Source organism: Nannobrachium achirus (assembly GCF_963921795.1).
Source record: "Nannobrachium achirus genome assembly, chromosome: 22".
NCBI lineage: Eukaryota > Metazoa > Chordata > Actinopteri > Myctophiformes > Myctophidae > Nannobrachium > Nannobrachium achirus.
The window spans coordinates 33,242,138-33,265,610 of record NC_137829.1 but is presented as its reverse complement, the minus strand read 5'-3'; the positions used below and the strand labels follow the sequence as shown (position 1 = coordinate 33,265,610).

The 23,473-nt window shown below is 43.1% G+C and overlaps 1 protein-coding gene across 2 annotated transcripts in view; it reads left to right on the top strand.

Annotated features, from left to right (window-relative positions):
- The window catches only part of gulp1a (GULP PTB domain containing engulfment adaptor 1a), a 192,949-nt gene that overhangs the window by 56,704 nt on the left and 112,772 nt on the right, over positions 1 to 23,473 (top strand). For both annotated transcript variants that reach the window (XM_080753116.1, XM_080753115.1), the window contains exon 2: positions 1,072 to 1,157. The gene's annotated coding sequence lies outside the window, so the exon portion shown is untranslated. The remainder of the gene's footprint in view (positions 1 to 1,071; positions 1,158 to 23,473) is intronic.

Here is a 23,473-nt window from a genome sequence, read left to right as displayed (position 1 = left end):
GAGTGCACCTGCGTATACTATACTATATACTGTACTTTATGGCCACTCTGCGGCTTTTATTGATTACTTTCGCACCACACAGTAAGATCCTCAGTGTTACGGGTCCATTTGGCTATGTGTGTACTCTCTGAGTTCAAATAAATTACTGAGGATTGTAGGCTACTGTGCACGGTGCAGGTACAGAACACGCTGGCCCCATCCTCGGAAGTGAGAATGTATATTTGTTGAGGTATATGTGAGGCAACCTCAAAATACTCCGGCATGTGGTTGGGATGAGTTAACCATACATTATGAAAATGCAGCCTTAGGGTGAGGAGAATGCCTTGATAGTGGCCCAGCTGCCTCTTCCCATCCATTATTCATAAAGCCACATACAAACATGGGATGCCAATACTGTATGTCTTTCACTTGAATGCATCCGACAATGAGGGGAACACCACGGAAATGTTCATTTTGTTACTCTCCAGCTGGAGAACGATGATCCCATCGGCTTTGTCTTTGCCTCAGTGGAAATGACTGTAGGCCTATATGTGGAGGAGGATTTACAGTTGATAAGAAACATTTTTAAGTATTATTTTGTTTTCTAATCTGGTCAGTGTGATGTAAAAGTTTGGGCTTAAAACTGGGCGTTTTATTCATATCTATAAAGGCTTTCTGCCAGACTTTGAACTAAGTCTTTGGGCTGCTTGTGTTTATCTGGGTGCCAATGTGATTGTTTTGCTGAAGTGTATGACTTTGGTGCTAAAAGTTGCTGTGGTAAGCATTATAATGAACTCTAAGCTTAGCTCAGAGAATGAACTTGCTACTTTGGGCATCAGTTTATTATGTGTTGAGTTTTTCTAACCAAAAGCCGTAGTTGGTGGTTTAGCTGAAGTAAAAGTTGTATTTTATATCAGCCTAAACTTTATTAAATTACGCTATTGATACCCACATAAATCGTTAGTCTGCTTCAAGCAGGGCTGTTGCATCTCCAATCAGGTACGTTTTGTGCAAATGTTGTGGCCAATTTCTGATCAAATCTTGATACTAACTCGTTTTTCTCCCTTCTCTGCTTTTTCCTCTTACCCACAGTGGACACAGTACTCATGAGAATCCATCAGCCATTAGATGACTGAGCCCAGACAACACAACCTGGTCATCAACGATCCAGAGTCTCAGTAAGGCCACTTATCTGCTATCTTTACACTCCCCACAGCCGCCCCTGAAACTATTGATCGTCTGCCCATCTCACACACGCCTCATCTCCTGCAGTCCTCAGGCAGTCTGTCCTTGCTTATTTCAGTGTGGGCTCGTCTGATTTTTGAAACAAAACAGGGTGGATAATGCACCGTGCTTCCCTGGAGATGCTTCGTTGGGGGGGATGGGGGGGGCTCTTGGCTCTCTGCTCTGTTGACAGGACTGATGCCCTCTTTGTCCTCTTACATAGTGTATTCATACATTGCCATATGGCCCTGTGAATGCATTCCCATATAGTACTTACATGCCGGCACATTTCAGTAATGTTTTGTTTTATTAATTTAGGGTCCATATACGTATATATATTGAAGACTTTCTTAGAAGTTTGCATAGGAAAAGGTACAGTTTCATGACAGTATAGTTCACTGGTATCAACACTGGTATCAACACCTCAAGAAAGCTTTTGGGCTTGTTTCAATTGAGGTCCTTTTTTTAAAGAGGTGGTGCCATCATTTTGTACCTTTTCTGGTTTTCATATATGATGTTGACAGTACTTCATTAGACCCCCTGGTGTGGTTGTTATGAGCAATTATGTAGTCCCTTTGTATTTTGTATTTCTTCCGTAAACCACAACACGTCATGTTGTAGTCCTCAAAGGACTACAATTTGCCGGAAAGATCAAACCGGATTCGGTTTTAACACAAAATGATTCCCCTGCGCTCAATGGGGATTGATTGAGGAAACGAACAGGGGGAACCAAAACAAAGCGACGCCGCTTCTTCTAGTGGTTTCCGCTTTAGGCGGAAACCAAACGGCCTGTTGTGAACGAACACCAGGCGAGGTTAGGGTCAACCCCCCACCATGACAACCAGGCATACTTAATGAACGGGTGGGTGTGGCTACATAAAAATCAAATTTTAACTATTTATGTACACTCTTTTGGAAAAAGTCCTCCTTGTATAATCATAGTACATGATAATCATGTTTTAGGGGGTAAATACATCATGGCACTGCATCTTTAACTCATATCAAATAACAGTATGCAGTATGCAGTACTATGCAGTTCCGTCTGGAACTAATCCTCTACGTTTGGTGAGGTTTAAGCTTGAGGATTGGTCAAGCTTCTTATGACATGTTGGCCATCCAGACTATAAATATAAGAGTAAGGCATAAACGGGTAAGGCTGCACACGGGTAAGGACCAGTAACTATTAATGTCTGTCCGTCCGTCCAGGTAAGGACGACTAAGGAGGGTAATGAATAGTATATACTGTATATATTCCCCCTTTTTTAAATGGCCTAAGGGGCCAGCCGTCTAGATTCTAGACGGCTGGCCATTATAGCATCAAAAGTAATCAACATAAAAACTGGTAAAACATTGGCAAAATTGTAAAATAATATAAGAAAGAGGCAAACATTTTGAAAATAGCCACACACACACACACACACCGTATATCTGGTAGTGCACTGGGATCTTTTGGCTATGAAAAGAGTTCTAGACACTGGTCTAGAACCGTGGTTCTCAAACCTGTGGGTCGGGACGCCCAGGGGGGGTCCCCAAATTATTGGGGGGGGGGGGGGGGGGGTCCCCAGATGATTAACTTAATGTGCAATATTGTTTTCTCTCTCAACAGTAAACAAACCAACATAAAGTTTAAGTGCATAGAGGGTATCTGCACATTTCTAAAGGACTTTTTAATGTGAAATTGTGAAAATAGACAATCTACATTGTCGTTTTGAGCATGTAGATCTGCTATTTTCACAATAGAACCGTGTTATACAAAATGTAATGCCTCAACTCTTAGTGCTCGTCAGGGTGGTGGGGTCCCCAGTTAAAATATGATTATTTTGGGGGTCGTGGACTGAAAAGGTTGAGAACCACTGGTCTAGAACAGGCTTTGTCTGAATCTCTTGCCCCACAAAAATAGACCAATCACAGCTCAGCTCATGTTGCCTGCACATCAGCTGATGCTACTGCTGTATGCCAATCCCAGCGCGCGCACAGGGCTCACATGAGCGTGTTCATTATGCATTGCATACCACTGAAGTCCAATGTAAAAGGAGGAAGAAAAGCCATTCTCCCACTGCCTTAACACTGAACAAATGTCTTCAATTTACATTTAAGATGTAGGCTATTAAACAGGGGGATTCAAGGCAGTAGTCAGACAACGGATAATTAGTTGAGCTAACTGTCTGAAAGCCTTTTCATTTGCACAGGGAACGCATGCTGTTATTAGCCCGGAATTAGCAAATTGTTCCTACACCTTATGATGAAAACCCCCCTGGGTGGGTGTAGACCTTGTCAGTTCAGTTTCTGCAAATCTAGCAGATTGGAAAGCGTTGAGCAGTCAGAGAGGCAGAGGTAAAATCAAGGCCATATGGGTCCAGGAGTGATTTGTTAACCAAAGCTTGTATAAAACATTCTTTGAAATGGAAGGACATTTTAATCTCTTTAAAGAAATACGTTTCTCTCTAGTATCTAGTTAAACAGCCTTGATCAGAATACCTAAATGCTAACACCAGAAAACGTTTCACAAAATGTCCAACTTTTTCCATTACGTTTATAGAACAAATTACCTTGATGATCCACCAGGTTTAGATATTGTGAGTCACGTGTGTGTGTGCGTGCATGTGTGTACGTGTGTGTGTGTGCGTGCATGTGCACACACATACACTACAAAGTGGTAGCAGGGGCGCAATGAAAGAGACTTTCATGCGGTAGCATCAGACCTTTTGATGTTTCCTGCATTGAGAAAGGGAATGTATTAAAGATTTCTTGGACCAAACTTCACACACTAGGTCGGCCTGCCTGACATAACCATGGTAGGCCAGTCAATCTAAGCCAAAAAAGGGCCTGACCCAAAGGAAATTGCAATAGTAATGGTTCAATGTTTTTTATGATCCTTAGGGTCATCCAAATAACATATTAAAAGTTGTGAATGATATATTTAGTGGATAAAGGTAAATTCAGGGGGTTCACGTTTGGGTCCATTCACTTACTATACAGGAAAAAATCACACCCGTGTGAAGTGGAGCTGTGTGTGTGTGTGTGTGTGTGTGTGTGTGTGTGTGTGTGTGTGTGTGCGTGTGCGTGTGTGTGTGTGTGTGTAGATCATCATGTGTACCGTTTTTTGTGACATTTGAAGAAAATATGTAGGAAAAGGAGCAAAAAGTGTGTTTTGGAGAAAATTCAAGATGGCGGAAAATCTATCCTGGCGCAAATGGGCGTGGCCTATATGGGGAGATGCGCCTTGACCCAAGGAATCCAGGGAAAAAGGAATTTAAATTTTCCGATCCACGGTTCAAGAGTTACGGGGCAAAACGTAAAGTGGGCCGTTATAGCGCCACCATGAGGCCGAGTGATGTAATTATTTTTTGATTCATTCTTAAAATCATTATGAATCTCCTCTCCGAGGTTTGAAACTGTAGCTCCTATGGTTTACGAGAGAAAAATACTTGAAAGTGATTTCTTGCATTGTCCCATTATAAGTCAATGGGGACAATTAAGCGTAGTTTTTTGCCGATTACGTCGGCATGGTAAGGCGGATCGGAACGAAAGGTAATAGAACACCATTCCCGGCCGAGCCGCACATTTTGATGTATATATTGCGCGAGTGGCGTAAATGGTGCGGCACTAGTTACGCGCCGAAGTCAGGCTACATACACACACACACACACACACACACACACAGACACACAGACCCACACAGCCACGTATAGGGAGCCTGTGTTTCACACAGCTCCAAAAAAGACCCCCAAAAAAATCTTCTTTAAGTAGCATGTGAGGGGTCTAACTAGGGGTTTTTCATGATTCTGAATCCATTGCAAGCATTTGTTTTGCACAAAAAACATTCCTCGGGCTAAAAACTGACCCATAGAACTAGGGTATAGTGATGAGTCATCACTTTTCTGGGGTCAGCTCCGTTTTGTGGTGTCCGTTTTTAACCCGACGAATGTTTTTTGTGCAAAACGAATGCTTGCAATGGATTCAGGATCATGAAAAAAACCCTAGTTAGACCCCTCACATGCAACTTAAAGAAGATTTTTGGGGGTCTTTTTTTCCTGTATAGTAAGTGAACTTGAACCCCCTAAATTTACCTTGATACACTAAATACATAATTCACAACTTTTAATATGTTATTTTGGATGACCCTAAGGATCATAAAAAAACATTGAACCATTACTATTGCAATTTCCTTTGGGTCAAACCTTAGATTGACTAGCCTATGGCGACCGTTGAAAATCCTGGGTCATATTGGTCCACTCTTTTGAGTTTTGACCTACATTAGAGTCCCATATCGCCAGTGTGGGAATTATGTGGTACAACGTACTGCACTCAAATGCTTTTGTTTGTTTCTCATACACAAGTGTTTCAGAGACAAAAAAGTGTAATCCCTCCCTGTGCTCTCCAAAAATACTCAATACATTTTGAACAGCTGGTGACAGTAAAATATGGCTTGGTATAAATGACTTTGGACAGCGTTTATGTCTAAGCCGGGGAATGTCTTATCATGCAGAAACAGTGGTGCAGATTAGAGGTAAATTATTGCGGAAGATTTGGACCATAAACGGGCCATTGAAATCCGTCTCTGAGATTTATGAGTGTGTCGTGGCAGTTAGAGTGGCCGTTTTACGCCCAGGCGGAATGCGTCTGCAAACCCGCGGCAGCTGCAAGTGTAATGGGCACCTGCTACAGTATCATGCATCGCAAGTACACTTTACCCCCAGCGAGAGTTCGTTTCTCAGTCGCTGACGGTAGTTAGTGACAGCAGGTCTTTTTTTACAACTCCTATTGCAATTTGACAGCTTCAGAAAGTGTACTAAAATACTCACTCCTTAGTTTGACTCAGAGTGTACAAGTAACACGCCGTCAGGGCACGTGTGTGTGTGTGTGTGTGTGTGTGTGTGTGTGTGTGTGTGTGTGTGTGTGTGTGTGTGTGTGTGTGTGTGTGTGTGTGTGTGTGTGTGTGTGTGTGTGTGTGTGTGTGTCTGTGTGACTAATACACAACACGCTGATTGCCCACAGCTGCGTGGCTCGTTACCTATCACGTGGCGCGTCGCTGATTGCCCACAGCTGGGCTGCTACTAGCGTGACACACTCACTCACTGACGGACATGAGCTGCAGGTCTTCATAGTAAATGCAACCTGACAGTCGCAATACATGGAACCAAATAGAACCAGATGGACCTGTAATGGTTCCGTTGCACCCTTTACTCATCTGTGCGCACTCAGCTACGGCCATGCGCTATAAGATAATGCTGGTAAAATGGAATGGAAAAATGTGAAGATATTCACCCCGGTGTTTGTGTCCAGCTCATAAGCTGCAAAGCCCTACTCCTCCAGTCCTGGGCCACAGTGTCGTGGTCCTGACCCCGTCCCCGGCATATGGTAATGACAGGAGCCAGCCTCTCCAATTTATTCAGACAAACGACCAGCGGTCCTGAGGGTCTCCCAGGCTGGAGGATGCCTGGTGGAGCATGTCGCAGCTAGGCAGTGCATGTACTGCAGGGCATTAGGGTTGTGTGTGTGTGTGTGTTTATGTGTGTGTTTTTGTGTGCGTGCGAGCGTGCGTGTGTGCGAGCGAGCAATGCACCAGTGATTGGGGAACAGATTTGAAAAGACTTACCTGAACCATTGGTTCCCAGAATTTTCCATGCCAAGAACCCTCAAATAGCCTTAGCCTCTGGCTTCGGCCCCTATAGCAAAAATTGCTTTAATGGGTTGGCTGGCCTTGTAAATTATTATTATTAATTGTTCTGAATATTTTAGAATATTTTGGAATGAATTTGACAATAATTACATACTTGCACAGTAATCTTGTTTTTAATGAAGTGTGTGTGTGTGTGTGTGTGTGTGTGTGTGTGTGTGTGTGTGTGTGTGTGTGTGTGTGTGTGTGTGTGTGTGTGCGTGCACGCGCGCGTGCGTGTGCGCGCGTTTGTGTGCACGTTTGTGTGTGTGTGTGTGTAACATGGTCTACTGGTCTAAACGCTTGCTGTTCTGATGTGCCCTCTTAAAGACTTGCAAATTAGATACAGTATGTTCTCTCGTCTCGCATGAAGCAGACATCCACATGCACTGCAGGCCAGAGAGGAAATAGGTTCAGCATTTCATAATTGCTACATCCATCTGTGTCCCCAAGTGATACAGAGTCATGACTTGTCTAGTAGTAGGGGTTAAAATAAAAAAAGGAACTAAGTGCCCCACTGGATGTCACGCGTTGAGGCAGGGGCGTCAATTGGGTATGGCAGTGGTATGCAGCTGCCATACCCTGGGTCCAGGGGGGGAAATAAAATGTACTTTTAATTATAAATCTCTTTGTCTATCTGTGCTGGTTATTATGTTGTTAAATTACAGTAAAATAACTACGAATGCAAAATTTAACAAAATGGTCACTTTAACAAGGTATTAATAATTGTATTCTCCCCATCGTTATATTCCCAAGTTCCGCAGGTCAGCTGCACAGGTGCAATTCATTGTTAATTGTGGCACGTTTACTAACATGCCAAGCTTAGCTGCACTTGAACAAATGTTCCAGGCTGCCATATCCAGCCCAAGAAAACCTAGAAACGGGGGAAAAAATTAAATGTACTTCTTAAAATAAATGTGTCATGCCTGTTGCTAAGGTATGGCAACATGACTGGTGTCTTGCACGCGCACGAAGGCGCGCGTGCAAGACACCAGTCATGTTGCCATACCTTAGCTTTTTCTGAACTGACGACGCCACTGCGTTGAGGTTTTCTTTCCTATACCATCTCAGTGTGCGAGGGGTCATCGAGCGTTGCGAAATGGGTCAAACTTTGTACTTGAGATGAACTTCTATTTGTTCAACATTATTCTCATTCCCAGGTCGTTCTATAGTGACGAGTTGGAGCAGAATCACTCCCGTCACTTTAGTCAGGAACACTCACGTCAAAGTAGATTTAACCATTTATTGCATAAATGGAGTACTGTTCATCTTGGCGTTAAAGGGCTCCGCGTTCTTGTTACCTGAATTTTGCGTATGCTTTTTGAGCATGCTAAGCAAAACCAGGGAACGCAAAGCAATACTCCCCATAGTCTAGTAATTCTAGGAAAAAAATCCACTCAGGTTGGAAAAAATTGTGTTATTTAGTTTCTCAACTGATTCTGACAGGAAATTAGGTCTACTAGCCAGGATAAACAATCTACCATAATCTGCTCACTGCAAATACCCACAGTGGCCAAATCAAGTTGGGCTCCCATCGACTTTCTATACAGGAGGAAAATACCCAGAAAAAAATCTGCTTTAAGTAGGATGTGAGGGGTCTTACTAGGGGTTTGTCATGATGCTGAATCCATTGCAAGCATTTGTTTTGCACAAAAAACATTCATTGGGCTAAAAATTGCCCCAGAAAATGATGGTTTAGTGATGAAAAGTGATGAGTCATCACTTTTCATCAGTTTTGTGGGCGTTTTCTGGGGCCAATGAATGTTTTTTGTGCAAAACAAATGCTTTGCATTGCAATGGATTCAGCATCATGACAAACCCCTAGTTAGACCCCTCACATCCTACTTAAAGCAGATTTTTTTTCTGGGTATTTTCCTCCTGCATAGAAAGTCGATGGGAGTCCAACTTGATTTGGCCACTGTGGGTATTTGCAGTGAGCAGATTATGGTAGATTTTTTATCCTGGCTAGTAGACCTAATTTCCTGTCAGAATCAGTTGAAAAACTAAATAACACAATTTTTTCCAACCTCAGCTTTATTTTTACTGGACTAATAGGGATACAATAGCAGAACAATAGCAATACATTGACATGTAACTTCGTCAGTCAATATCACAGTATTTGAGCTTAACAATACATTGACATGTAACTTCGTCAGTCAAAATCACAGTATTTGAGTCAGACAATCACAAGTATTTGACCGACGTGCCATCAGAAGCAGACTTGATTGGGCTTTTGTGTGATATCGCCGAGTGAGCTGTTAGCTGTGGACAGTTCCTTTGCATCAAACAGGTGACGCATGGTCAGTTCCTGCTTCAACTTGACACCTGTTTGATTCAACAGGTGTGAGGATGCATTGTTTTTTTTTTCAGCCAGAGAACCTGCTTTTGTAACAGTGTGGCGCAAGCCTTGCCTGGCTCCAGCCAATAGACCCGCCCACTCTCTGAGTGGACTGCTTCTCTTGGTCTGGTTTTGCCATATGACGCGCTTCTTTCTGTTGGTATCTTGGCAAACCAACCAATGAAATCAATGCAAGACGGAGGAGGGGTGGGTCTAACTTTTGAAAATCAACAGAAACAGTGGAGGGAGGGGTGGCTCACCAGAGCTCTTAATTGCTCCCTTTGAACTTCAAAGGGGTTCTGAACTGCAGTAATTGATTGAGCCATACAAGTGTCAATAGCTCGTTAGTACTTCTCTCTAATCAATGAAACATCAAAGACAACTACTTGTTTGATGCCTGTCATACAGGGGAGCGGGAGGGGGGAATGTTTTGTGTACACAAGTCAAACACAACCCCTCCCACCAGATCTCTTGTGATTTGGAATTTCAAATTTTAAATCCCCTCCCCGTTGAAATCAAATAGAATAGGGACAACTTCAGACTCAAGCTCCAGCGCAGAGTCTGAAATCAGGCTAGCGCAAGCCCTGCAAACTGTTTCTCACAGCTGGTGTATGCTGAGTAGCATAGCCGAAGCACCTCCGCTAATGTACAAAAAGTCTAAAATAGGTATTTAATAAAATGTCTCTGATGGCACAAAGGCTTTAAAGTGTGCTCAGGGACACAGCATGCTGGGTCAGCTTGAGCTCAGGAGTCCTGGCGACAATGATGTGATTGGTTAGGCTGATCTGTCCTGCGTTAGGGACAGTTGTCAAGTCCCATTGTCTGCTAACTGAATAGTACTGTATATTGTTTCTGGTTTTCATTAGGGAAATGTTGGAGATAAAAGGCACAGACGGTAACAATCATATGTCATTCTTCTTAATCTGCCTAAAAGCTTCCTCGACAAATAACCACACTGTCAGCAATACTATTACCCTTTTTCCATTGTCCTCGAGTGCAATTCATCATTTTGATCTTACAGTACCTATTCCAAACATTTAATATTTATAGTTGCCATTTCATCGCAATGCATTTATTCTGTTGTCCTTCGCAAGATATTGCTGGGCAAATAGCATGTATGCCTGTTTTGAAATGCAATACACAGTGGGAAATGCAATGTGTATGTTTCACATAGTCATTATGCCGCACATAAAAGCCAAACACATTTAGACTGTGTTGTTTTACTTGGTGCTAGTACACAAACATGGATATACAAATGTGGCGACATTGTTTTTCATGTCTCGTATATTGCTTTTTCCGTAAATGGAATGCAGTGTGTCATCGCAGTCACATTGAAATCCAATCTGAATCTCCCAAAGGAACAGCCTTGGTTATTGTATTTGCATCACTTCCCCGGCGCAATAATGGTAACACAACAGAATGCGATGTATTCCTCAATGCGCTTTTCTTTAAACAAAGCACCATGCAGAACCGGGCCATAGTCAGATGTCATCAACAGTCCAATCCCAGGCTGTGGGCGGGGTAACTGCGTGCTTGACGATACAGCCAGAAAGTAATCAAAGTTGCTTTGTTTCTCTCCCCGCCCCCAAGCTGCGATTGGACTGTTGACTACGCTCTAACACCGAAATTACCTTTCGTTCATGAAAAGCAATATACAGGACATAAACGATAATGTCACCGTGTTTGTATTTTCTTTGTGTGAAACAACACAACGTAAAATGGCAGTATTCAGCCTGTTCTCTGTTAGACATAGCAAGTATAGGGATAGGGCTGCTGGCCATATGCCTATCATCACGATTATTTCAAATAATAATATTTTGGTTGTAGCGGTGCATTGCATGTTTGTAAGGCGTACTGTATAAAGCAAGTGTGCACATGGCTGCTGTTTGCAAGGTCAACTTGGATGAGTATAAACAAATAGAGCTGCAAAGTGTCGGAATGAATGACTCATTCACACGTGCACTCACATACGCATGCACGCACGCATGCGCGTGCGCGCACACACACACACACACACACACACACACACACACACACACACACACACACACACACACACACACACACACACACACACACACACACACACACACACTAACACAACTGCTTTTGGAAAATTTTAAAAAGAAGAAACAAAAGAAAGAAACACAGCCTCCTCACATGTTTTTGATGAATCTATCATGGTTAAAATGGAGCTTGAAGTTACAATGGGTTTGCATAGGAAGGGGGCGTGTCTGATTAGATGAATATCATAAATTCTGAATCAAGCAACTTAAAAATGGCCCGGGTGTTCCCAAAAGCCTGATTAGACGATAAAATGACCAAAAGTTTGAAGTGAAATATCCCTTTAATGTAGTGGTAATTATTGACATGTGGAGCATGTACTGTATAAGTGGATATTATGTACTGTATAAATGGATATGTTTTGTCTGAAATGCAACACTTTAAAGTTTAAAGTATCAGTTCTCCAGGTGTATCTTTCTGCAGCTCAGTGTCTCCCTTCGGCTTTGTTGTGAACAGCTGGGATTGAGAGCGTTTGGACAGTTTTTCCTTACTGTATGTATGGTATGACCAAAGTCTAGTGGTGGAGGTCAATGATTGGTTGTAAGTTAGGATTCAGGAACGTGTGTGAACGTGTGTGAACCTCCAGCATAGAATATTCAATCAGATGAGCCAATGAGATGCAGAGACACTACACAAGGGGGGGGGGGGGGGGGGGTAGTGGGACTGAGTTACTAGGGCCCAAGGTGGAGGGGCCTTAATTATGTAATGCTTTAACTATTGAAAAATAGCAGATATACAAGCTCACAGCACGGCACTGCAAGCTTGTAGATCTGCTATTTTTTAAAAGTCGTGAGAGCAAATCTTTGAATATATGTATTTTTCAAGCGAACATTTGTAACTCAAATTTTGCTTCTGGGGGGTCCCTGGAACTAAATAGTTTGAAATGGGGGTCCGTGGCCAAATACATATCATTTTGGGGATCCTTGACATGAAAAAGTTAGAGAACAACTGACATAGAAACATAGTTTTTTTAAAAGGATTTGAAATATTCAAAGGCTTGCACAAATTTCCACGATTCTTCTAAAATAGCAGATCTACAAGCTCGCAGCGCGGCACTCGGTGCCGCGCTGTGGGCTTGTATATCTGCTATTTTTCAATAGTTAAAGTACCAAAGGCCCCGAATTTGGCGCGACACTCCTGACGAGACAGAAACTAAAAATCGAACCTCTGTTCGAAGTGGAGCTGTGTGTGTGTGTGTGTGTGTGTATGTGTGTGTGTGTGTGTGTGTGTGTGTGTGTGTGTGTGTGTGTGTGTGTGTGTATTGCAGTTGATGCTCAGGGCAGGCTAGACTCAACAGCACCTCTCTGGTCACCCAGGATCATGTGTACCGATTTTTGTGACATTTGAAGAAAATATGTAGGAAAAGGAGCAAAAAGTGTGTTTTGGAGAAAATTCAAGATGGCGGAAAATCTATCCTGGCGCAAATGGGCGTGGCCTGTATGGGGAGATGCGTCTTGACCCAAGGAATCCAGGGAAAAAAGAATTTTAATTTTCCCATCTACGGTTCAAGAGTTACGGGGCAAAACGCAAAGTGGGCTGTTATAGCGCCACCATGAGGCCGAGTGATGTAATTATTTTTCGATTCATTCTTAAAATCATTATGAATCTCCTCTCCGAGGTTTGAAACTGTAGCTCCTATGCTTTGCGAGAGAAAAATACTTGAATGTGATGTCTTGCATTGTCCCATTATAAGTCAATGGGGACAATTCAGCGTCGTTTTTTGCCGATTATGTCGCCATTGTAAGGCGGATCGGAAAGAAATATGTATATATTGCGGGGGTGGCGTAAATGGTGCAAACGGAGGGTGAACCTGGAAAAAGTGAGTCTCCATGCACTCAATACAGTAATGCTAATTACAGTATGCTGCAGCACAATGCACTGCCCACTATTTTATACCATTGATTAAATCGTATTGTATTGTAAAACTTTGAAATGGAACCTTCTCCCAGCATGCTTGCTTGCTTGAGGTCTGCACTCAGTCAATACTGAGCTCAGTTTGTGTTTGTAACGAAGATAACTTGAGAAGAGATAGATTTTCATGAAACCTGGAGGAATGGTCAGTATGCTACCCCGAAGGGATGATCTGTGGTTCGAAAAGGGCAAGGGTCAAGGTCAAACTCATGAGCGGTGGTCAGGGTTTGTTCAATTCATCGTTGCCATGATGAACACGTGCCTGGAACTGGAAGTTCGAAGTAGATGGACTAACTTAGAAGTAGGCGAAATACGTCCGGTGAAATGGATTTGGGGGTCTGGGAAAGGCTCCCCCATTGGCTCCAGGCCCCCGGGCATGACTTTGCCTATTTTGCCTGGGCATGAATCTGTCATTGGTAGCTGTTGTCAACTCAAAACCATTACTTTTCAGGAAAAAAAGGGAAATAGCACGTGTGTTCCAATGGATCCAGTTATAAGCTCTTGTTAATACCTTTCATTGGTTAAATATCTGTTTTAAAAAAATCGTGAACATTAACATTTGTGCGAGTCTTTGAATATTTCAAATCAATAAATCAAGTAAAAAAAATAATAAAAAAGATATATGTTTTTATGTCAGTGGTGCTCAAACCTTTTCATGTGAAGGACCCCCAAAATGATATGTATTTGGCCGCGGACCCCCATCTCAAAATATTTAGTTCCAGGGACCCCCCAGAAGCAAGATTTTAGTTACAAATGTTTGCTTAAAAAACACATATTCAAAGATTTGCACCCCCCCCCCCCCCCCCCCCCCCTTGTGACGCCCCTGCATTTACACCTACGCTTATAAAGTTTGTTAAAGACTGGTTATAGTACAGAATGGTCTTTTGTTGCTGCAGTGAGATGCAATGAAATAATCACAGAACAATGCAGGCTCACATAACCACATTGTACGTATACAGTCCAGTGAAGTAAAGTAATCTCACAGTTTTGAGAATCAATATGCATTCCAACATGCCTCGCTTTCAATAGCGGCCTCATCCACTGACAGTGCTAACTGATTTGTCTGTTGCATTTGTGATTGAATAGGACATAAAACACCTAGGATATCTTCAACAAAAAAGTGTCTCATGGTGCATCACGAACACATATTGATCGTCTTCAGTGGTTCATGGGCCAAAGATGTTTTTCTTCTGAAGGCTTCTTTTTGAATAAAACATGCTGGCTTTTTTTTTTTTTTTTTTTTTCTTTTTAGGTTTTGATGTTTTTGATGTTTTCTTGCTTGTTGTTCTTCCTCTCTACCAAGGGTGAGTTATTCTGGAGAATGTTGTACATTTTTTAATTCATTGCGGAACACTGATACTCAAGCCCTGTGGGCTCTTAAATAAATCAGACCCCTTATCTGCCCGTTTTTCTTTTTTTTACCATCTCCTTCATAAATTATTAAAATTAATAAATCCACAACAATGGGGCACAGGCACTCTGTCCTCTTTCACTAGAAGTGTCTCCATGGAGTAGTGTTTTGTCATCTCATCCTAGTACCCATTCATCATGGTGCACAGCTGACAGCTCCAGGGGCGTCACAAGGGGGGGGGGAAAGTGGGAGTGAGTTACTAGGGCCCAAGATGGAGGGGCCTTCATTATTTTATACTTTAGCTATTGAAAAATAGCAGATATACAAGCTCACAGCACAGCACCGAGTGCCACGCGCAAGCTTGTAGATCTGCTATTTTGAGCTTGTAGATCTGCTATTTTGAGCTTGTAGATCTGCTATTTTTGAAAAGTTTTTAGATGTAGTGGAGTAGAAGTGAAACTACTGAAAACTGGAAAGTTTGCATTGAGCCTAACGGCTAGCAGAAGCTAATGTAAACAGGAAGGCCTGGTTTAGCGATGACGTCATAATCGTATCCTTTTTTTTCACGGTCTTGTGTTGTTTACCAGCCGAAGCTAAGCTAACCGTTTCGCTCCGTCTATTAACCCAAATAAAAGCTTAAACAATGCTTTTATATAAAAGTCGATTAAAGTCGCTTGGCAGGGAAGTCCATAGTGACATAGTCGACCTCAAAGTCGACCGGCGCTGATCTTGTTAACTCATTGACTGCCACCATTAAAAGTGAACTATCAAGCTAGGTTGCCAAGCATTTCTTGATTTTTTACCATGTTTACCATTTCTTTTTTAATTCTGTCTAAGGATGACTATGTCATGCCATGGCCCAGATGATAGAGGATAACTTCTAGTTTCCACAGAAAAAAGAATTATGTTTTTATCATGTACACTTCTTTAGTTATAGCCATTTGAAAACCCTTGTTTCACCAAAACCAAGCCCTCTCAGAATAACAACTGGAGAAAAAGACGTTTTTGTGAATGGTCTCTTTTCAAGCAAACAACTCATTTTTTTTTACTCACAGCTCTTTATTTATTACATCAGATGCTTACTGAATGATTTGAAACAAAAAAAATATTTTCTTACAGAGTAATAGGCACATTGTCTGTCCATCCGTCACACGTCACACTTTTGCACTGATCATATCTCCGCAACCGTTGCCCCGATCCATGCCAAATTTTGCACACACACTCCTTGCCTGCCAAACTACAACCTCCACCCATCAATTCTCACATGCCCCTCTTCTAGCGCCACCATGAGGCCGATTCTTGCAAAACACATTTTTGGACACTGCTCCTACAATATTTGCCCTCAAATCACGCAAATCGGTACACAGTATGTCTACACTCATCTCATCAACATGGATATGTCCCATTTAGCGCCACCTTCAGGCCGATTTTTTAAACACATTTTTGGACACTTCTCCTACAATATTTGCCCTCAAATCACGCAAATCGGTACACAGTATGTCTACACTGATGTCATCAACATGGAGCTGTCTCATTTAGCACCACCTTCAGGCCGATTTTTCAAAACACATTTTTGAACACTACTCCTACAGATTTTGCCCTAAAATCACGCAAATCGCTACACAGTATGTCTACACTCGTGTCATCAAAATGGATCTGTCCCATATAGCGCCACCATCAGGCCGTGGTGTGCGCGTGTGCGCATGTGTGTGCGTGTCTGTCTATCGTCGACGTCGAGCTCCGCTTGCATGCTCATAGGCAAACTCTGCGTGGTACCGTTCGAAACAAAGCCTCCTGTGCAAAGGCACAAGACACAGAGGGCAGTAGAATGAGGTCTCACTCCTTTTCTTGTACATTTTGCTGCAGATGTAGCAGACCCTTGTAGGGTTTCTCCTTCGTGGTGTGGGCGGTATCTTCTCAGCGACATGGGCTGACCTCCTCTCACTCCGAGGATCAGGCCAGAGGGGTTGGGTGGGTCGCAGGGGGCACCAGGCTTCGACAAGGGCTTCGGTGAAGCTCAGGAGCTCCTTGTACTTTCTCTCTTTCTCAGGAATTCTGGCCTTGTACATGGTGAAAGCATTGAATATGCTGATTTGGAACAGATAGAACATGTATTTGTTCGTCCACTTGTAAGACTTCCTTGCGAAGGGATAATAACTCACATTTTGGTCCAATTTATCAACGCCATTCATTGACTTGTTATAGTCGATGACACATTGTGGTTTTTGTTTGGCTACTCTTTTTTTCAGATTTCTGTTCCAGACAAGGACCGTCCCCGTGGTGTCTTTGTGGAAGGTGGAGCACATCCGGACAATAGTGTTGTCTCTCCACGCCATGACCATAACATTCTCTGTGTGTCTAACAATTCTCTCCCCGTAAGGGAGGGTGGAATTGGACGCGGTCTGGACCTCAGCAGGGGTACCTCGGTTGGCTCTGATGGTGCCACAGACATGGGTGTTTTTGGCTATAAGCTCATTGCAGAGGGGGGTCGAGGAATAGTAATTATCAATGAATAATTTGTAGCCATGGCCTGCAAGCCCGCCGAGGAGGGAGTGCACTGTTTCGGACAGTGTATTATGCTGTCCACAGTATGGGCGTGCGTTGTGGCAATAGCCAGTTTCGGAGTCACAGAGGATGTAGGACTTTATTCCGTACTTCACTGGCTTCATAGGATTGTATACTTTGAAGCCTAGTCTTCCTCTCCAGAGCAGCGTGCCCTCATCAATTGAAATGTGCTGGGAGGGCTGATACAGCTTCTTGAAACGGTTGATGAGGTATGTGACAGCACGGCGGATCTTGTACAGTCTGTCTTCTCCTGTGTTATCTTCATTACTGAAGTGAATGAACCGAAGCAGAAGTTGGAATCGGTTGCGAGCCATCACTTTCCCAAAGAATGGTGTATCGTGCACCGTATTCTTGGACCAGTACATAGCCCACTCTGGTTTCCAGACCAATCCAGATAAGAAAAGGAGTCCCAGGAATCTTTTCAACTCCTCTTTTGTGACAGGCGTCCATTCGTGGAACCGTGACCGGGGCATGTCGGCTAAGTCGGGGATATCTTTGATGGTCTCTTCTGCGTACAGATTTGTCTGCTCCACAACGTAGTCCAGGAACTTATCGGTCAGGAATAGGCCGAGGAAGTCCTCTGGGCGGTCAGACTCGATCGTGGCAGCCTCGCGCAAGGGACCAGGTTGGGCAGTGAAGGGAAAGTCTTTAGGACTCCATGGTTTCTCCTCCTCACTACGCCAGCCAGGAGAGGCAGGAGATTTCCCACGCCCACGTCCACGCCCACGTCCACGACCTGTACATCATTGAAATACATAACATAACATAATTACCATACAATACACATTTACTTACAATAGTTGTGCATCTGTGTGTGCATATGTGTGTGCATGCGTGCGTGTGTGTGTGCATGTGTGCACGTGTGTGCATGCTTGTGTGCGTATGTGTGCTATGGACATAGCATGAGCTGGTGACCAAGAGGCGCTGTTGCATCACACACACGCACACACACACAAACACACGCGCACACACATACACGTGCAACCCTGAAATGAACTGCTACACACATACAGCAACGTTGCTGTATGTGTGTAGCAGTTCATTTCAGGGTTGCACGCACACACGCACACACACACACACACACACACACACACACACACACACACACACACACACACACACACACACACACACACACACACAAACACAATATGCCACATTCACGGTTCAACGCCTAGAAGCCTGTCACAAAAGAGGAGTTGAAAAGATTTCTGGGACTCCTTTTCTTATCTGGATTGGTCTGGAAACCAGAGTGGGCTATGTACTGGTCCAAGAATACGGTGCACGATACACCATTCTTTGGGAAAGTGATGGCTCGCAACCGATTCCAACTTCTGCTTCGGTTCATTCACTTCAGTAATGAAGATAACACAGGAGAAGACAGACTGTACAAGATCCGCCGTGCTGTCACATACCTCATCAACCGTTTCAAGAAGCTGTATCAGCCCTCCCAGCACATTTCAATTGATGAGGGCACGCTGCTCTGGAGAGGAAGACTAGGCTTCAAAGTATACAATCCTATGAAGCCAGTGAAGTACGGAATAAAGTCCTACATCCTCTGTGACTCCGAAACTGGCTATTGCCACAACGCACGCCCATACTGTGGACAGCATAATACACTGTCCGAAACAGTGCACTCCCTCCTCGGCGGGCTTGCAGGCCATGGCTACAAATTATTCATTGATAATTACTATTCCTCGACCCCCCTCTGCAATGAGCTTATAGCCAAAAACACCCATGTCTGTGGCACCATCAGAGCCAACCGAGGTACCCCTGCTGAGGTCCAGACCGCGTCCAATTCCACCCTCCCTTACGGGGAGAGAATTGTTAGACACACAGAGAATGTTATGGTAATGGCGTGGAGAGACAACACTATTGTCCGGATGTGCTCTGTCCGAAACAGTTCACTCCCTGCTCGGCGGGCTTTCTTGGTCACCAGCTCATGCTATGTCCATAGCACGCACGCACACATGCACGCACACAGACACATGCAGACGCACGCACGCACGCACGCACGCACGCACGCACACCTATTGTACACAACAAGTCTCCACTCACTTCAAACTTGGTTTGATTTTTTAGCTTACCTTTCCCTGTCCTGCCTCCGTATGAAGGTCTCTCCTCCGCACTCCGCTGGCCAGGAGAGGCAGGAGACTTCCCACGCCCACGACCTGTGAATTATTGAAATACATAATACAATTACTATTCCATACACATACATACTGTAGGCCTACATGTATTTACAATAAAATACATTTGTATGTTTTGGTGTGAAAAGCTAAGCTCTGAAGTTGAAAGAATAAAGTAGAACACATATATAACACACTTTTCACGTTTTGTATTTATCATCTATAAAATGTACTAAACTAGTGAAAATAGCAGATCTACAAGCACAGAATGCCTCGTGATGCGAGGCGTTGTGTGCTTGTAGATCGGCTGTTTTCACTAGTTTTGTGCGACAGTCTTGTATGATGAAGCAGGGCTTTGCTTTACCAAAAGAGTACACATTTGAAACTTGGAGATACTGTACGAGGTTTCTGTCCAACAGTGACATATATATATATACATATATATATATATATATACATACATATATACATATATATATATATATATATATATATATATATATATATATACATATATATATATATATATATATATATATATATACATATATACATATATACATATATATATACATATATACATATATATATATACATATATATATATATATACATATATACATATATATATATATATACATATATATATATATATATATATATATATATATATATATATATATATATATATATATATATATATATATAGAGAGAGAGAGAGAGAGAGAGAGAGAGATTTATATATATATCAAATATCATTAGTTCCTTACCTTTGCCTGTTCCTTTGCTTGAAGGTCTCTGTGTCCCAGTGCCTGACAGAGAAGCACTTCCTTGATCAGCTTCTGAAAACGCATACCAAAATAAAATAAATTATTTACTCCTCAAATTGAATGAAAAGTTCTGTTTCCATGTGTGTGTGTGTGTGTGTGTGTGTGTGTGTGTGTGTGTGTGTGTGTGTGTGTGTGTGTGTGTGTGTGTGTGTGTGTGTGTGTGTGTGTGTGTGTGTGTGTGTGTGTGTGTGTGTGTGAAAAGCATCAATGCTATATGAGATACATAAAGGTTTGCTGTGGGTCTATGTCTACCCCTATGGGTATGCAGGGGTACTGCATGGTGAAAATGGGAATATGTATTTTACTGTTAGGGGTAATGACAAAACATCAATACCTTGACTAGAATAACTTGAATAGAAAAATACATTTATATTTGCCATTATGCGGTTTTATTTTGAACATATTGACACACACAAATAATTCTTACCTGGAGGTGCTTCATCTATTGGTTCATCATCAACATCTTCCTCGTCAACATCTTCATCAGAGGAATCTGCAAATAACATAAAAATGTTTTAGGCATTTAGTAGACCCAGAGCGATTTAGTTACTCATCTAAATAAATAAATACATTATACAGAATATACTCTGTGTGTGTGTGTGTGTGTGTGTGTGTGTGTGTGTGTGTGTGTGTGTGTGTGTGTGCGCGTGCGTGCGTGCACGCGCGCGCAATGTGTGCGCATGTGCACAACATAGCAGTATAATCAGAGAGTGGTGTCACCGCGGGGTCAGAAACAGCGCTGGTCACGTGGTTCATTGTCACTTTACATCTCATAGACTTCAATGCATTTTGTAAACGCAACTCTCCATTCTATGGCTCTGGTGCACAACTTACGCGGATAGAAAGGGTCATCTTTGCGCTTGCGTGTTGCTCTCCGGGGGCGCCACTCAATATCACCAGTGCTGCCGATGACATCATCTGCATCGGAGATGTCCTCGGACACGGACCTGTACATCATTTGATCGAGTGAATAATTTAGCGAAAGTTAGCTCAGGAAAGTAGGCTAAGTGATGCGCTGTGAACTTGCACTGACTGCAATCTGCTGTTTTTGAATGGATCAATGATATGGATAATACATACATCTCACTCTGGGACTGGGAGAGATAGTGCGTCTCGATGTTATCTCTCGGCGACATGGGCATGGCAGAGCGTTCTTTGCGTGGCCTCAAACCGGGACGGCGAGCCACCGATTCCGGCGTGAGGAGTGCGGGCAGTGGAGCCTTGTCTGCCCGCGGTGTGTGTTGTTGGGACGGCGACGCCGCCTCTTCTTCCTCCGTCTCGTACTCCGTATCCGTCTCCGGACGGGGCACATTGGCGATTAGAAAGGCATCCATGGTGGTCTGACCAGGACCGGGGTTCGATGGAGGTCCTCTAGCCCCTCTACCTCGCCCGCGCCCAGGGCAGGATCGGGCTGGTTCGCGACGGGAACCAGAACCAGAGGCGACCGGCGAACCATGGCTAGCCGTCGGGCGCTTGCTGCGCCCGGCCGGGGCCTTAGGCTTCCGTGGTGAGGGCATGAAACCCGCTCACAAACAACGAAAAAAGAAAACTACACGAATGAAACTATAGGATTACTGATCTACTGACACTAAACGGCACTGGAATTATCTGTCTCTCTCTCTGTATGTGTGTGTTACACCAACGCTCTCCTCCTCACACTGAGGTAAGTTCATGTTGAAACTTTTATAACATTTTGAGTGTTGATTTGTGAACGCTTTCATCTGGGAGGTGTTGCTGTGTTGTTGATGTGTTTGTGTTGGCTTGTTTTGGTATAGAGAGGCCTGAGAGGCCGGGCGGTTCCTACGAGGCTCTGATGTAGCCATTGTTGTCTTGCTGTTTTGGTAAACTTTTTTTGTAGAGACTTTGAACTTTTTTGTGTGGGTATGGAGATGTGTGTGGGTTAGAGTTAGGGTGACCCAGTGCAGCAGGTCACAGCTTTTCAAGTGAAAATGTTTTTGATTCATGCAGAATGGTCTGCTTGAAGATCTGCTTGTTTTGTTTTCATTGTCTGACACCACCACTGCTGCGGCCGCGCCGCACTGTGTCGGCGGAGCCGTGTCCTGATAAATGAGTTCACTTTTGGGTCATGGGGAGGTCGATTTCTCCTTTGCTTTCAAACAAGCTGACTTTGATGTGTGATTTTTAACCACCCTTTTATCATAGCAACATGAAATTTTGTGACAGGCTAGGGGAAAGTGTACTTTTGCATAAACCTTGAAAACAGCCCCAACTCGTGAAACTCGGGCTACGCAGCCTCAGACAACGGGAATAACTCGGGAAACTCGTGGCGGCGCAGTCAATGAGTTAATTGCATTGCTGTAATTATTCAAAGATTTTCAAAAAACGAATAAAGTTGTATTTAAATTAAGTGGGTAATTCATAGTGTTTTTTTGTTTTGTTTTTTTGTTTGTTTTTTGCAAGCTTCCTAGAAATGTAGTGGAGTAGAGTCAAAAGTATAACATTTGACCTTGAAATGTAGTGGAGCGAAAGTCATTATGTTTCCAAAAAAAGAAATAATAAAATACTTACTGTAAGTAAAGAACAGTACTTTGTTACTTTCCACCACTGCTAGTATCCATTTATCATGGCTCTCCCAGATGACCTCCCTGGACAGATGTGTGTAATCTTCATCCAGACGTTTTGGTGGAAGCTGTCATGCCCTTCCAGATACACTGTGTGCTTGGTCAGCTGGTTGCTCTCCCCGGGAGTCCACAGTGACCCCGCTCCAGAGAACCGCGCTCTCCCTGTGTCTGCACTATTTTTCGCTGTGAAAGGCTGTCCTAAAACAGATGTTGTTCCCACAGCCTTAGACAGTTCACTCAACGTCTTGTGTCAAAGGTAGACGCCGGAGGACCGCACGGCCCAACGTGCAGCTGATGAATCAGCAAACAGTTTCTCTCAACCGGTGTGTTTGTGTGTTTATTACACCCACAGATTGTATCTTGTCTCAAATCTGACATACAGATTTTCTATTTACTGGATGATTGGAATCTGGTTTCCCCAAACAGAGGGCCACAGGCTCCTTTTGTTTTAATGGGTCACGACTCACGAGTAAATATGCATTTTTTAACCGTTTAAAAAAAAAAAAAAACATACAACAACATCAATTTTCAGACATTTGGAAACATTTTGAAAAAAGCCGATCCTCGAGCTCTTAATACTGTATGTCGCAATGCGATGCTTGCAATGCAGTCTGCATCTTTGTCACCCAAAGCAGGAGGCCATATGATTAACACAAAATAGAACAGTTGATGCCACCTCTCTACATTTGTAACACTAAATGCTGATATCTGTCTTTAAGTGGCTTTAGTATTGGGCCACGATATTAATAATGCAAAATAGAAAACAACTGGTTGAACACTAGTAAATGAATACATGCACTGCACTGTTAACACATTGGTATGTTTGATTGATTGATTGATT